The sequence below is a fragment of the Ambystoma mexicanum genome, chromosome 1p (genome assembly GCF_040938575.1).
Source record: "Ambystoma mexicanum isolate Mex_15411 chromosome 1p, UKY_AmexF1_1, whole genome shotgun sequence".
Lineage (NCBI taxonomy): Eukaryota > Metazoa > Chordata > Amphibia > Caudata > Ambystomatidae > Ambystoma > Ambystoma mexicanum.
Window position 1 is genome coordinate 141,722 of NC_090921.1, and position 14,345 is coordinate 156,066.

The 14,345-nt window shown below is 51.7% G+C and overlaps 14 non-coding genes and 1 pseudogene across 14 annotated transcripts; all 15 read right to left on the minus strand.

The window, feature by feature from the left end:
- Positions 1-157: 157 nt before the first annotated feature.
- Positions 158-348, minus strand: LOC138464218 (U2 spliceosomal RNA). Its single transcript, XR_011266804.1, has one exon. It is a non-coding gene; the product is annotated as a U2 spliceosomal RNA (small nuclear RNA).
- A 623-nt stretch (positions 349-971) lies between these two features.
- On the minus strand, positions 972-1,162 carry LOC138464229 (U2 spliceosomal RNA). The gene has a single exon (XR_011266815.1). It is a non-coding gene; the product is annotated as a U2 spliceosomal RNA (small nuclear RNA).
- A 623-nt stretch (positions 1,163-1,785) lies between these two features.
- On the minus strand, positions 1,786-1,976 carry LOC138464251 (U2 spliceosomal RNA). Its single transcript, XR_011266837.1, has one exon. It is a non-coding gene; the product is annotated as a U2 spliceosomal RNA (small nuclear RNA).
- A 623-nt stretch (positions 1,977-2,599) lies between these two features.
- Positions 2,600-2,790, minus strand: LOC138464263 (U2 spliceosomal RNA). Its single transcript, XR_011266848.1, has one exon. It is a non-coding gene; the product is annotated as a U2 spliceosomal RNA (small nuclear RNA).
- A 622-nt stretch (positions 2,791-3,412) lies between these two features.
- On the minus strand, positions 3,413-3,603 carry LOC138464274 (U2 spliceosomal RNA). The gene has a single exon (XR_011266859.1). It is a non-coding gene; the product is annotated as a U2 spliceosomal RNA (small nuclear RNA).
- A 622-nt stretch (positions 3,604-4,225) lies between these two features.
- Positions 4,226-4,416, minus strand: LOC138464285 (U2 spliceosomal RNA). The gene has a single exon (XR_011266870.1). It is a non-coding gene; the product is annotated as a U2 spliceosomal RNA (small nuclear RNA).
- A 623-nt stretch (positions 4,417-5,039) lies between these two features.
- Positions 5,040-5,230, minus strand: LOC138464296 (U2 spliceosomal RNA). Its single transcript, XR_011266881.1, has one exon. It is a non-coding gene; the product is annotated as a U2 spliceosomal RNA (small nuclear RNA).
- Positions 5,231-5,853: 623 nt separating this feature from the next.
- On the minus strand, positions 5,854-6,044 carry LOC138464307 (U2 spliceosomal RNA). The gene has a single exon (XR_011266892.1). It is a non-coding gene; the product is annotated as a U2 spliceosomal RNA (small nuclear RNA).
- A 622-nt stretch (positions 6,045-6,666) lies between these two features.
- On the minus strand, positions 6,667-6,857 carry LOC138464318 (U2 spliceosomal RNA). The gene has a single exon (XR_011266903.1). It is a non-coding gene; the product is annotated as a U2 spliceosomal RNA (small nuclear RNA).
- A 623-nt stretch (positions 6,858-7,480) lies between these two features.
- LOC138460688 (U2 spliceosomal RNA) lies at positions 7,481-7,696 on the minus strand (annotated as a pseudogene).
- A 2,708-nt stretch (positions 7,697-10,404) lies between these two features.
- LOC138464329 (U2 spliceosomal RNA) lies at positions 10,405-10,595 on the minus strand. The gene has a single exon (XR_011266914.1). It is a non-coding gene; the product is annotated as a U2 spliceosomal RNA (small nuclear RNA).
- Positions 10,596-11,218: 623 nt separating this feature from the next.
- LOC138464340 (U2 spliceosomal RNA) lies at positions 11,219-11,409 on the minus strand. Its single transcript, XR_011266925.1, has one exon. It is a non-coding gene; the product is annotated as a U2 spliceosomal RNA (small nuclear RNA).
- A 623-nt stretch (positions 11,410-12,032) lies between these two features.
- Positions 12,033-12,223, minus strand: LOC138464351 (U2 spliceosomal RNA). Its single transcript, XR_011266936.1, has one exon. It is a non-coding gene; the product is annotated as a U2 spliceosomal RNA (small nuclear RNA).
- Positions 12,224-12,846: 623 nt separating this feature from the next.
- On the minus strand, positions 12,847-13,037 carry LOC138464373 (U2 spliceosomal RNA). The gene has a single exon (XR_011266958.1). It is a non-coding gene; the product is annotated as a U2 spliceosomal RNA (small nuclear RNA).
- A 622-nt stretch (positions 13,038-13,659) lies between these two features.
- LOC138464384 (U2 spliceosomal RNA) lies at positions 13,660-13,850 on the minus strand. Its single transcript, XR_011266969.1, has one exon. It is a non-coding gene; the product is annotated as a U2 spliceosomal RNA (small nuclear RNA).
- Positions 13,851-14,345: the final 495 nt, after the last annotated feature.

Genomic DNA, 14,345 nt, shown 5'->3' on the forward strand with positions numbered 1-14,345 from the left:
GCAAAAAGGGCAGACTTTTTTTTCCTCCCGTGACACAACAGCACCTTTTCCGAAACACTGGAAAAAAAAACACATTTAAACAAAAAAATATTGCAAAGTGCTCTTCTTTCAAGAATTGCTCAGTCTTTCTTTTTCACAGCATTGTTTTCCCCAAGTGGGGAAGTGCACCAGTCCTGGAGGTACTGCAATACCAAGTTGATGCGTGGAGTGGACAGAGCAAGCTCCCATTCCATCTCCCGGTTCCAAAAATCAATTTAATATATGGTCCCCAGATAGAGGACGTATCAGATATTAAACTGATAAGAACAGATACTACACTTGATCTTAGCCAAAAGGCCGAGAAGCGATGCCCACAAAAGCTTTGCCTGAAAGACTGCTGCTCGGCAGCTCCCCTGCTGACTCGGAGCAACGCTCTGCGGCAGAGCCCCAGATTCCTCGGCCAAGAATAGCATTTGCATGACCAGCATGCCCGGCGGTATGGTAAGCATATTTTGCATGGCTCCGCCCCAAGATTTCCATGGGTCCCACAGCGCCTGGTGCGAGACGGCCAGACACAGGCTGCAGAGCTCCACCCAGCCAAGCTGCAGCCCGGCCTGGCACTGGCCCCGTCACCTAGCGGCCGAAAGTCACCCTCAGCTGCCCAGGAGATGCTCCCCCAAGTGCGTCCCCCTCAGATAAGGCTTGGCCGTTCGGGGCCGTTCGGGGACTTTCAGGGGTGAGGCAGGGCAAGGACAGTGTCCCCCATCTCCTCCTTGTGCTGCTGGCTGGCTGGCTGGCTCCTTTGCCTTGCTTTGCAGCTCCTGTGAAAAGCAAGCAAAAAGGGCAGACTTTTTTTTCCTCCCGTGACACAACAGCACCTTTTCCGAAACACTGGAAAAAAAAAACACATTTAAACAAAAAAATATTGCAAAGTGCTCTTCTTTCAAGAATTGCTCAGTCTTTCTTTTTCACAGCATTGTTTTCCCCAAGTGGGGAAGTGCACCAGTCCTGGAGGTACTGCAATACCAAGTTGATGCGTGGAGTGGACAGAGCAAGCTCCCATTCCATCTCCCGGTTCCAAAAATCAATTTAATATATGGTCCCCAGATAGAGGACGTATCAGATATTAAACTGATAAGAACAGATACTACACTTGATCTTAGCCAAAAGGCCGAGAAGCGATGCCCACAAAAGCTTTGCCTGAAAGACTGCTGCTCGGCAGCTCCCCTGCTGACTCGGAGCAACGCTCTGCGGCAGAGCCCCAGATTCCTCGGCCAAGAATAGCATTTGCATGACCAGCATGCCCGGCGGTATGGTAAGCATATTTTGCATGGCTCCGCCCCAAGATTTCCATGGGTCCCACAGCGCCTGGTGCGAGACGGCCAGACACAGGCTGCAGAGCTCCACCCAGCCAAGCTGCAGCCCGGCCTGGCACTGGCCCCGTCACCTAGCGGCCGAAAGTCACCCTCAGCTGCCCAGGAGATGCTCCCCCAAGTGCGTCCCCCTCAGATAAGGCTTGGCCGTTCGGGGCCGTTCGGGGCCTTTCAGGGGTGAGGCAGGGCAAGGACAGTGTCCCCCATCTCCTCCTTGTGCTGCTGGCTGGCTGGCTGGCTCCTTTGCCTTGCTTTGCAGCTCCTGTGAAAAGCAAGCAAAAAGGGCAGACTTTTTTTTCCTCCCGTGACACAACAGCACCTTTTCCGAAACACTGGAAAAAAAAAACACTTTTAAACAAAAAAATATTGCAAAGTGCTCTTCTTTCAAGAATTGCTCAGTCTTTCTTTTTCACAGCATTGTTTTCCCCAAGTGGGGAAGTGCACCAGTCCTGGAGGTACTGCAATACCAAGTTGATGCGTGGAGTGGACAGAGCAAGCTCCCATTCCATCTCCCGGTTCCAAAAATCAATTTAATATATGGTCCCCAGATAGAGGACGTATCAGATATTAAACTGATAAGAACAGATACTACACTTGATCTTAGCCAAAAGGCCGAGAAGCGATGCCCACAAAAGCTTTGCCTGAAAGACTGCTGCTCGGCAGCTCCCCTGCTGACTCGGAGCAACGCTCTGCGGCAGAGCCCCAGATTCCTCGGCCAAGAATAGCATTTGCATGACCAGCATGCCCGGCGGTATGGTAAGCATATTTTGCATGGCTCCGCCCCAAGATTTCCATGGGTCCCACAGCGCCTGGTGCGAGACGGCCAGACACAGGCTGCAGAGCTCCACCCAGCCAAGCTGCAGCCCGGCCTGGCACTGGCCCCGTCACCTAGCGGCCGAAAGTCACCCTCAGCTGCCCAGGAGATGCTCCCCCAAGTGCGTCCCCCTCAGATAAGGCTTGGCCGTTCGGGGCCGTTCGAGGCCTTTCAGGGGTGAGGCAGGGCAAGGACAGTGTCCCCCATCTCCTCCTTGTGCTGCTGGCTGGCTGGCTGGCTCCTTTGCCTTGCTTTGCAGCTCCTGTGAAAAGCAAGCAAAAAGGGCAGACTTTTTTTTCCTCCCGTGACACAACAGCACCTTTTCCGAAACACTGGAAAAAAAAAACACATTTAAACAAAAAAATATTGCAAAGTGCTCTTCTTTCAAGAATTGCTCAGTCTTTCTTTTTCACAGCATTGTTTTCCCCAAGTGGGGAAGTGCACCAGTCCTGGAGGTACTGCAATACCAAGTTGATGCGTGGAGTGGACAGAGCAAGCTCCCATTCCATCTCCCGGTTCCAAAAATCAATTTAATATATGGTCCCCAGATAGAGGACGTATCAGATATTAAACTGATAAGAACAGATACTACACTTGATCTTAGCCAAAAGGCCGAGAAGCGATGCCCACAAAAGCTTTGCCTGAAAGACTGCTGCTCGGCAGCTCCCCTGCTGACTCGGAGCAACGCTCTGCGGCAGAGCCCCAGATTCCTCGGCCAAGAATAGCATTTGCATGACCAGCATGCCCGGCGGTATGGTAAGCATATTTTGCATGGCTCCGCCCCAAGATTTCCATGGGTCCCACAGCGCCTGGTGCGAGACGGCCAGACACAGGCTGCAGAGCTCCACCCAGCCAAGCTGCAGCCCGGCCTGGCACTGGCCCCGTCACCTAGCGGCCGAAAGTCACCCTCAGCTGCCCAGGAGATGCTCCCCCAAGTGCGTCCCCCTCAGATAAGGCTTGGCCGTTCGGGGCCGTTCGGGGCCTTTCAGGGGTGAGGCAGGGCAAGGACAGTGTCCCCCATCTCCTCCTTGTGCTGCTGGCTGGCTGGCTGGCTCCTTTGCCTTGCTTTGCAGCTCCTGTGAAAAGCAAGCAAAAAGGGCAGACTTTTTTTTCCTCCCGTGACACAACAGCACCTTTTCCGAAACACTGGAAAAAAAAACACATTTAAACAAAAAAATATTGCAAAGTGCTCTTCTTTCAAGAATTGCTCAGTCTTTCTTTTTCACAGCATTGTTTTCCCCAAGTGGGGAAGTGCACCAGTCCTGGAGGTACTGCAATACCAAGTTGATGCGTGGAGTGGACAGAGCAAGCTCCCATTCCATCTCCCGGTTCCAAAAATCAATTTAATATATGGTCCCCAGATAGAGGACGTATCAGATATTAAACTGATAAGAACAGATACTACACTTGATCTTAGCCAAAAGGCCGAGAAGCGATGCCCACAAAAGCTTTGCCTGAAAGACTGCTGCTCGGCAGCTCCCCTGCTGACTCGGAGCAACGCTCTGCGGCAGAGCCCCAGATTCCTCGGCCAAGAATAGCATTTGCATGACCAGCATGCCCGGCGGTATGGTAAGCATATTTTGCATGGCTCCGCCCCAAGATTTCCATGGGTCCCACAGCGCCTGGTGCGAGACGGCCAGACACAGGCTGCAGAGCTCCACCCAGCCAAGCTGCAGCCCGGCCTGGCACTGGCCCCGTCACCTAGCGGCCGAAAGTCACCCTCAGCTGCCCAGGAGATGCTCCCCCAAGTGCGTCCCCCTCAGATAAGGCTTGGCCGTTCGGGGCCGTTCGGGGCCTTTCAGGGGTGAGGCAGGGCAAGGACAGTGTCCCCCATCTCCTCCTTGTGCTGCTGGCTGGCTGGCTGGCTCCTTTGCCTTGCTTTGCAGCTCCTGTGAAAAGCAAGCAAAAAGGGCAGACTTTTTTTTCCTCCCGTGACACAACAGCACCTTTTCCGAAACACTGGAAAAAAAAACACATTTAAACAAAAAAATATTGCAAAGTGCTCTTCTTTCAAGAATTGCTCAGTCTTTCTTTTTCACAGCATTGTTTTCCCCAAGTGGGGAAGTGCACCAGTCCTGGAGGTACTGCAATACCAAGTTGATGCGTGGAGTGGACAGAGCAAGCTCCCATTCCATCTCCCGGTTCCAAAAATCAATTTAATATATGGTCCCCAGATAGAGGACGTATCAGATATTAAACTGATAAGAACAGATACTACACTTGATCTTAGCCAAAAGGCCGAGAAGCGATGCCCACAAAAGCTTTGCCTGAAAGACTGCTGCTCGGCAGCTCCCCTGCTGACTCGGAGCAACGCTCTGCGGCAGAGCCCCAGATTCCTCGGCCAAGAATAGCATTTGCATGACCAGCATGCCCGGCGGTATGGTAAGCATATTTTGCATGGCTCCGCCCCAAGATTTCCATGGGTCCCACAGCGCCTGGTGCGAGACGGCCAGACACAGGCTGCAGAGCTCCACCCAGCCAAGCTGCAGCCCGGCCTGGCACTGGCCCCGTCACCTAGCGGCCGAAAGTCACCCTCAGCTGCCCAGGAGATGCTCCCCCAAGTGCGTCCCCCTCAGATAAGGCTTGGCCGTTCGGGGCCGTTCGGGGACTTTCAGGGGTGAGGCAGGGCAAGGACAGTGTCCCCCATCTCCTCCTTGTGCTGCTGGCTGGCTGGCTGGCTCCTTTGCCTTGCTTTGCAGCTCCTGTGAAAAGCAAGCAAAAAGGGCAGACTTTTTTTTCCTCCCGTGACACAACAGCACCTTTTCCGAAACACTGGAAAAAAAAAACACATTTAAACAAAAAAATATTGCAAAGTGCTCTTCTTTCAAGAATTGCTCAGTCTTTCTTTTTCACAGCATTGTTTTCCCCAAGTGGGGAAGTGCACCAGTCCTGGAGGTACTGCAATACCAAGTTGATGCGTGGAGTGGACAGAGCAAGCTCCCATTCCATCTCCCGGTTCCAAAAATCAATTTAATATATGGTCCCCAGATAGAGGACGTATCAGATATTAAACTGATAAGAACAGATACTACACTTGATCTTAGCCAAAAGGCCGAGAAGCGATGCCCACAAAAGCTTTGCCTGAAAGACTGCTGCTCGGCAGCTCCCCTGCTGACTCGGAGCAACGCTCTGCGGCAGAGCCCCAGATTCCTCGGCCAAGAATAGCATTTGCATGACCAGCATGCCCGGCGGTATGGTAAGCATATTTTGCATGGCTCCGCCCCAAGATTTCCATGGGTCCCACAGCGCCTGGTGCGAGACGGCCAGACACAGGCTGCAGAGCTCCACCCAGCCAAGCTGCAGCCCGGCCTGGCACTGGCCCCGTCACCTAGCGGCCGAAAGTCACCCTCAGCTGCCCAGGAGATGCTCCCCCAAGTGCGTCCCCCTCAGATAAGGCTTGGCCGTTCGGGGCCGTTCGGGGCCTTTCAGGGGTGAGGCAGGGCAAGGACAGTGTCCCCCATCTCCTCCTTGTGCTGCTGGCTGGCTGGCTGGCTCCTTTGCCTTGCTTTGCAGCTCCTGTGAAAAGCAAGCAAAAAGGGCAGACTTTTTTTTCCTCCCGTGACACAACAGCACCTTTTCCGAAACACTGGAAAAAAAAAACACATTTAAACAAAAAAATATTGCAAAGTGCTCTTCTTTCAAGAATTGCTCAGTCTTTCTTTTTCACAGCATTGTTTTCCCCAAGTGGGGAAGTGCACCAGTCCTGGAGGTACTGCAATACCAAGTTGATGCGTGGAGTGGACAGAGCAAGCTCCCATTCCATCTCCCGGTTCCAAAAATCAATTTAATATATGGTCCCCAGATAGAGGACGTATCAGATATTAAACTGATAAGAACAGATACTACACTTGATCTTAGCCAAAAGGCCGAGAAGCGATGCCCACAAAAGCTTTGCCTGAAAGACTGCTGCTCGGCAGCTCCCCTGCTGACTCGGAGCAACGCTCTGCGGCAGAGCCCCAGATTCCTCGGCCAAGAATAGCATTTGCATGACCAGCATGCCCGGCGGTATGGTAAGCATATTTTGCATGGCTCCGCCCCAAGATTTCCATGGGTCCCACAGCGCCTGGTGCGAGACGGCCAGACACAGGCTGCAGAGCTCCACCCAGCCAAGCTGCAGCCCGGCCTGGCACTGGCCCCGTCACCTAGCGGCCGAAAGTCACCCTCAGCTGCCCAGGAGATGCTCCCCCAAGTGCGTCCCCCTCAGATAAGGCTTGGCCGTTCTGGGCCGTTCGGGGCCTTTCAGGGGTGAGGCAGGGCAAGGACAGTGTCCCCCATCTCCTCCTTGTGCTGCTGGCTGGCTGGCTGGCTCCTTTGCCTTGCTTTGCAGCTCCTGTGAAAAGCAAGCAAAAAGGGCAGACTTTTTTTTCCTCCCGTGACACAACAGCACCTTTTCCGAAACACTGGAAAAAAAAACACATTTAAACAAAAAAATATTGCAAAGTGCTCTTCTTTCAAGAATTGCTCAGTCTTTCTTTTTCACAGCATTGTTTTCCCCAAGTGGGGAAGTGCACCAGTCCTGGAGGTACTGCAATACCAAGTTGATGCGTGGAGTGGACAGAGCAAGCTCCCATTCCATCTCCCGGTTCCAAAAATCAATTTAATATATGGTCCCCAGATAGAGGACGTATCAGATATTAAACTGATAAGAACAGATACTACACTTGATCTTAGCCAAAAGGCCGAGAAGCGATGCCCACAAAAGCTTTGCCTGAAAGACTGCTGCTCGGCAGCTCCCCTGCTGACTCGGAGCAACGCTCTGCGGCAGAGCCCCAGATTCCTCGGCCAAGAATAGCATTTGCATGACCAGCATGCCCGGCGGTATGGTAAGCATATTTTGCATGGCTCCGCCCCAAGATTTCCATGGGTCCCACAGCGCCTGGTGCGAGACGGCCAGACACAGGCTGCAGAGCTCCACCCAGAGAAGCTGCAGCCCGGCCTGGCACTGGCCCCGTCACCTAGCGGCCGAAAGTCACCCTCAGCTGCCCAGGAGATGCTCCCCCAAGTGCGTCCCCCTCAGATAAGGCTTGGCCGTTCGGGGCCGTTCGGGGCCTTTCAGGGGTGAGGCAGGGCAAGGACAGTGTCCCCCATCTCCTCCTTGTGCTGCTGGCTGGCTGGCTGGCTCCTTTGCCTTGCTTTGCAGCTCCTGTGAAAAGCAAGCAAAAAGGGCAGACTTTTTTTTCCTCCCGTGACACAACAGCACCTTTTCCGAAACACTGGAAAAAAAAAACACATTTAAACAAAAAAATATTGCAAAGTGCTCTTCTTTCAAGAATTGCTCAGTCTTTCTTTTTCACAGCATTGTTTTCCCCAAGTGGGGAAGTGCACCAGTCCTGGAGGTACTGCAATACCAAGTTGATGCGTGGAGTGGACAGAGCAAGCTCCCATTCCATCTCCCGGTTCCAAAAATCAATTTAATATATGGTCCCCAGATAGAGGACGTATCAGATATTAAACTGATAAGAACAGATTTTTTCTTTTTCGGTCTCCACTTCACCCCTTCAACCGTCCCAAACCTCCAATTTAAAAAAATGCCAATCAAAAAAATCCAAATCAAAAAGCCAATAAAAAATACACAAATTTAAAAAACACCAAATCAAAAAAAAACACCAAAAAATTCCAACTTCCTCAACAGACTATACAATTTTTTTTTTTTTTTTTTTCCCCCCTTTTCTTTTCCTTTTTTCTTTTCTTCACCTTTCATTTTATTTTATTCATTTTTCCTTATTTCTCACATCTTCTTTTCCCATTCCGGTACTATTTGAAAGATGCCTTCCCATCTCTAATGACTGACCGACTCCGGTCAGATCTCTGTCTCCTCAACTTTCGCTCAGTCTTCTTCAATAACCGAATATCCACCTCCTCGTTCTTCTCACTGTCCGATGCAGACTGCAAAACACCAGAACTATTCGACGTCTCCATCCCCTTAACTTGCCCCATTCCTTCAGCTTTTTTAATAACCACTCTTTCTCTCTTCAAAAGATTCTCGACATGCGATGTTAAAGAAGGGGGCAACACTGAATCTTGTTCAGCCGAAAAACCTCCCACCTCAGGGATCAAAGTACCTTCTCTCCCTACTGACTCCCTAGCCTGTGCCGCATCCTCTATCTCAAACTGCTCTCGTTTGTAAGCCCGATACGACCTGAATAACTCTTGATGGTCCTCTAAATCATCATCCTCCCATTCTCTATCAATCCGAGCTAGTAAATAACCTTCTGCAACCAATTTTTCACGCGCAGGAGAAAATATCCCCTCCTCTCCAAAGTCCTTCGGCCATTGTTCCATCATTTCCCTAACTTCATCTTCCGTTAACAACTTTCCAACATTCTCTGTAACCATCTCCTCCACCTGTTCCCCAACCACCAAACAAGCTGCGACCCCACCATCCTCCCGATTAATTCCACTGCCACTGGCTGTTTGAACATATGAATCTTTGTCTATCCCCTCCCTTCCACTAGCTGTTTGAGCAATATCTTCTTCATCTATACTCTCTGCAGATCCTTTCTCATCTACCGCTACAATTTTTCCCACATCATCTCCCCGTGCCGTATCCACGATTTCAACCAACTTCTCTTTCTTCCTCAAATCTTCCAACGTGCTAATCAGATTTGTCTCAACTTCACGAACCCCACTGTGAAAACCACCTTCACTAGCAGCTTGTGCATATGTACGCCGGGTAGTCGGGCATGACACTGCAACATGTCCTTCCATATCACAAACAGTACACATCAGCTTCTGATCACAGTCCACTATTTTATGGTCCGGATTACCACAATTCCAACATTTATCTTTCGGGCAATCCCGTTTTGCATGTCCAAACTGTCGACAAAACCTACAAAACACTGGCTGGTTGGGGTAATACAAATACCCATTCTGTTCCAAAATCTTAAACACCCCCGGGGGGTGATGTAAACCTCCAATGCCGTCTGGATGTTTCTTTAGCACCACAACAAATCTCCGATCACCGTTAAAATACCCAAATTTATTCCTTTGAACTTGACCTCCTCTCACTTCTTCACAATAATGCAATAACCAATTCCTAATTTTCTCTGCTGACACGAATGGATTGTACATATGTACAGTTAATGGAACAGTTTGTCGGACGAAACAAAGCTCCACCAGAACACCTTCCAAAATACTACTATTCTTCTTTTCCATTTTGTACACTTCATATGCACTCAAGGAAGAGACTTCGTCTACAAAAGTAATATCATACGTGCAAGCGTTTCTGTGCTCTTGCATACAATAAATTTTGTCTTTGTCTGCTTGTAAAGCCTCAAAAAGTACCTTATTAACAACATAGTCGAAATCCTTTACTTCTTGGAAATCCTTCTGGACGGCAATCCGAACTGAATATCTCAACTGCGTTGCCGGCGGTAAAACACGGGATGTTTCAGCCATGCTGGGGGAGTTCTCTGACGCGTTCCCCCTCAAATCTTCCACTCGAAACTCGTCCAGCCCGAAAGATTCTCCGGCCCTTCAAGGCATGATCAGTAGCCCACTCCCTGACCCGAAGGTCAGGGAGGCCAGCTGTAAAAGGAGTCTACCTTGGACTGGGCAAGCCAGACAGCTAAGGTGAATCCCGACACTTGATCATAGCCAAAAGGCCGAGAAGCGATGCCCACAAAAGCTTTGCCTGAAAGACTGCTGCTCGGCAGCTCCCCTGCTGACTCGGAGCAACGCTCTGCGGCAGAGCCCCAGATTCCTCGGCCAAGAATAGCATTTGCATGACCAGCATGCCCGGCGGTATGGTAAGCATATTTTGCATGGCTCCGCCCCAAGATTTACATGGGTCCCACAGCGCCTGGTGCGAGACGGCCAGACACAGGCTGCAGAGCTCCACCCAGCCAAGCTGCAGCCCGGCCTGGCACTGGCCCCGTCACCTAGCGGCCGAAAGTCACCCTCAGCTGCCCAGGAGATGCTCCCCCAAGTGCGTCCCCCTCAGATAAGGCTTGGCCGTTCGGGGCCGTTCGGGGACTTTCAGGGGTGAGGCAGGGCAAGGACAGTGTCCCCCATCTCCTCCTTGTGCTGCTGGCTGGCTGGCTGGCTCCTTTGCCTTGCTTTGCAGCTCCTGTGAAAAGCAAGCAAAAAGGGCAGACTTTTTTTTCCTCCCGTGACACAACAGCACCTTTTCCGAAACACTGGAAAAAAAAACACATTTAAACAAAAAAATATTGCAAAGTGCTCTTCTTTCAAGAATTGCTCAGTCTTTCTTTTTCACAGCATTGTTTTCCCCAAGTGGGGAAGTGCACCAGTCCTGGAGGTACTGCAATACCAAGTTGATGCGTGGAGTGGACAGAGCAAGCTCCCATTCCATCTCCCGGTTCCAAAAATCAATTTAATATATGGTCCCCAGATAGAGGACGTATCAGATATTAAACTGATAAGAACAGATACTACACTTGATCTTAGCCAAAAGGCCGAGAAGCGATGCCCACAAAAGCTTTGCCTGAAAGACTGCTGCTCGGCAGCTCCCCTGCTGACTCGGAGCAACGCTCTGCGGCAGAGCCCCAGATTCCTCGGCCAAGAATAGCATTTGCATGACCAGCATGCCCGGCGGTATGGTAAGCATATTTTGCATGGCTCCGCCCCAAGATTTCCATGGGTCCCACAGCGCCTGGTGCGAGACGGCCAGACACAGGCTGCAGAGCTCCACCCAGCCAAGCTGCAGCCCGGCCTGGCACTGGCCCCGTCACCTAGCGGCCGAAAGTCACCCTCAGCTGCCCAGGAGATGCTCCCCCAAGTGCGTCCCCCTCAGATAAGGCTTGGCCGTTCGGGGCCGTTCGGGGACTTTCAGGGGTGAGGCAGGGCAAGGACAGTGTCCCCCATCTCCTCCTTGTGCTGCTGGCTGGCTGGCTGGCTCCTTTGCCTTGCTTTGCAGCTCCTGTGAAAAGCAAGCAAAAAGGGCAGACTTTTTTTTCCTCCCGTGACACAACAGCACCTTTTCCGAAACACTGGAAAAAAAAAACACATTTAAACAAAAAAATATTGCAAAGTGCTCTTCTTTCAAGAATTGCTCAGTCTTTCTTTTTCACAGCATTGTTTTCCCCAAGTGGGGAAGTGCACCAGTCCTGGAGGTACTGCAATACCAAGTTGATGCGTGGAGTGGACAGAGCAAGCTCCCATTCCATCTCCCGGTTCCAAAAATCAATTTAATATATGGTCCCCAGATAGAGGACGTATCAGATATTAAACTGATAAGAACAGATACTACACTTGATCTTAGCCAAAAGGCCGAGAAGCGATGCCCACAAAAGCTTTGCCTGAAAGACTGCTGCTCGGCAGCTCCCCTGCTGACTCGGAGCAACGCTCTGCGGCAGAGCCCCAGATTCCTCGGCCAAGAATAGCATTTGCATGACCAGCATGCCCGGCGGTATGGTAAGCATATTTTGCATGGCTCCGCCCCAAGATTTCCATGGGTCCCACAGCGCCTGGTGCGAGACGGCCAGACACAGGCTGCAGAGCTCCACCCAGCCAAGCTGCAGCCCGGCCTGGCACTGGCCCCGTCACCTAGCGGCCGAAAGTCACCCTCAGCTGCCCAGGAGATGCTCCCCCAAGTGCGTCCCCCTCAGATAAGGCTTGGCCGTTCGGGGCCGTTCGGGGCCTTTCAGGGGTGAGGCAGGGCAAGGACAGTGTCCCCCATCTCCTCCTTGTGCTGCTGGCTGGCTGGCTGGCTCCTTTGCCTTGCTTTGCAGCTCCTGTGAAAAGCAAGCAAAAAGGGCAGACTTTTTTTTCCTCCCGTGACACAACAGCACCTTTTCCGAAACACTGGAAAAAAAAAACACTTTTAAACAAAAAAATATTGCAAAGTGCTCTTCTTTCAAGAATTGCTCAGTCTTTCTTTTTCACAGCATTGTTTTCCCCAAGTGGGGAAGTGCACCAGTCCTGGAGGTACTGCAATACCAAGTTGATGCGTGGAGTGGACAGAGCAAGCTCCCATTCCATCTCCCGGTTCCAAAAATCAATTTAATATATGGTCCCCAGATAGAGGACGTATCAGATATTAAACTGATAAGAACAGATACTACACTTGATCTTAGCCAAAAGGCCGAGAAGCGATGCCCACAAAAGCTTTGCCTGAAAGACTGCTGCTCGGCAGCTCCCCTGCTGACTCGGAGCAACGCTCTGCGGCAGAGCCCCAGATTCCTCGGCCAAGAATAGCATTTGCATGACCAGCATGCCCGGCGGTATGGTAAGCATATTTTGCATGGCTCCGCCCCAAGATTTCCATGGGTCCCACAGCGCCTGGTGCGAGACGGCCAGACACAGGCTGCAGAGCTCCACCCAGCCAAGCTGCAGCCCGGCCTGGCACTGGCCCCGTCACCTAGCGGCCGAAAGTCACCCTCAGCTGCCCAGGAGATGCTCCCCCAAGTGCGTCCCCCTCAGATAAGGCTTGGCCGTTCGGGGCCGTTCGAGGCCTTTCAGGGGTGAGGCAGGGCAAGGACAGTGTCCCCCATCTCCTCCTTGTGCTGCTGGCTGGCTGGCTGGCTCCTTTGCCTTGCTTTGCAGCTCCTGTGAAAAGCAAGCAAAAAGGGCAGACTTTTTTTTCCTCCCGTGACACAACAGCACCTTTTCCGAAACACTGGAAAAAAAAAACACATTTAAACAAAAAAATATTGCAAAGTGCTCTTCTTTCAAGAATTGCTCAGTCTTTCTTTTTCACAGCATTGTTTTCCCCAAGTGGGGAAGTGCACCAGTCCTGGAGGTACTGCAATACCAAGTTGATGCGTGGAGTGGACAGAGCAAGCTCCCATTCCATCTCCCGGTTCCAAAAATCAATTTAATATATGGTCCCCAGATAGAGGACGTATCAGATATTAAACTGATAAGAACAGATACTACACTTGATCTTAGCCAAAAGGCCGAGAAGCGATGCCCACAAAAGCTTTGCCTGAAAGACTGCTGCTCGGCAGCTCCCCTGCTGACTCGGAGCAACGCTCTGCGGCAGAGCCCCAGATTCCTCGGCCAAGAATAGCATTTGCATGACCAGCATGCCCGGCGGTATGGTAAGCATATTTTGCATGGCTCCGCCCCAAGATTTCCATGGGTCCCACAGCGCCTGGTGCGAGACGGCCAGACACAGGCTGCAGAGCTCCACCCAGCCAAGCTGCAGCCCGGCCTGGCACTGGCCCCGTCACCTAGCGGCCGAAAGTCACCCTCAGCTGCCCAGGAGATGCTCCCCCAAGTGCGTCCCCCTCAGATAAGGCTTGGCCGTTCTGGGCCGTTCGGGGCCTTTCAGGGGTGAGGCAGGGCAAGGACAGTGTCCCCCATCTCCTCCTTGTGCTGCTGGCTGGCTGGCTGGCTCCTTTGCCTTGCTTTGCAGCTCCTGTGAAAAGCAAGCAAAAAGGGCAGACTTTTTTTTCCTCCCGTGACACAACAGCACCTTTTCCGAAACACTGGAAAAAAAAACACATTTAAACAAAAAAATATTGCAAAGTGCTCTTCTTTCAAGAATTGCTCAGTCTTTCTTTTTCACAGCATTGTTTTCCCCAAGTGGGGAAGTGCACCAGTCCTGGAGGTACTGCAATACCAAGTTGATGCGTGGAGTGGACAGAGCAAGCTCCCATTCCATCTCCCGGTTCCAAAAATCAATTTAATATATGGTCCCCAGATAGAGGACGTATCAGATATTAAACTGATAAGAACAGATACTACACTTGATCTTAGCCAAAAGGCCGAGAAGCGATGCCCACAAAAGCTTTGCCTGAAAGACTGCTGCTCGGCAGCTCCCCTGCTGACTCGGAGCAACGCTCTGCGGCAGAGCCCCAGATTCCTCGGCCAAGAATAGCATTTGCATGACCAGCATGCCCGGCGGTATGGTAAGCATATTTTGCATGGCTCCGCCCCAAGATTTCCATGGGTCCCACAGCGCCTGGTGCGAGACGGCCAGACACAGGCTGCAGAGCTCCACCCAGAGAAGCTGCAGCCCGGCCTGGCACTGGCCCCGTCACCTAGCGGCCGAAAGTCACCCTCAGCTGCCCAGGAGATGCTCCCCCAAGTGCGTCCCCCTCAGATAAGGCTTGGCCGTTCGGGGCCGTTCGGGGCCTTTCAGGGGTGAGGCAGGGCAAGGACAGTGTCCCCCATCTCCTCCTTGTGCTGCTGGCTGGCTGGCTGGCTCCTTTGCCTTGCTTTGCAGCTCCTGTGAAAAGCAAGCAAAAAGGGCAGACTTTTTTTTCCTCCCG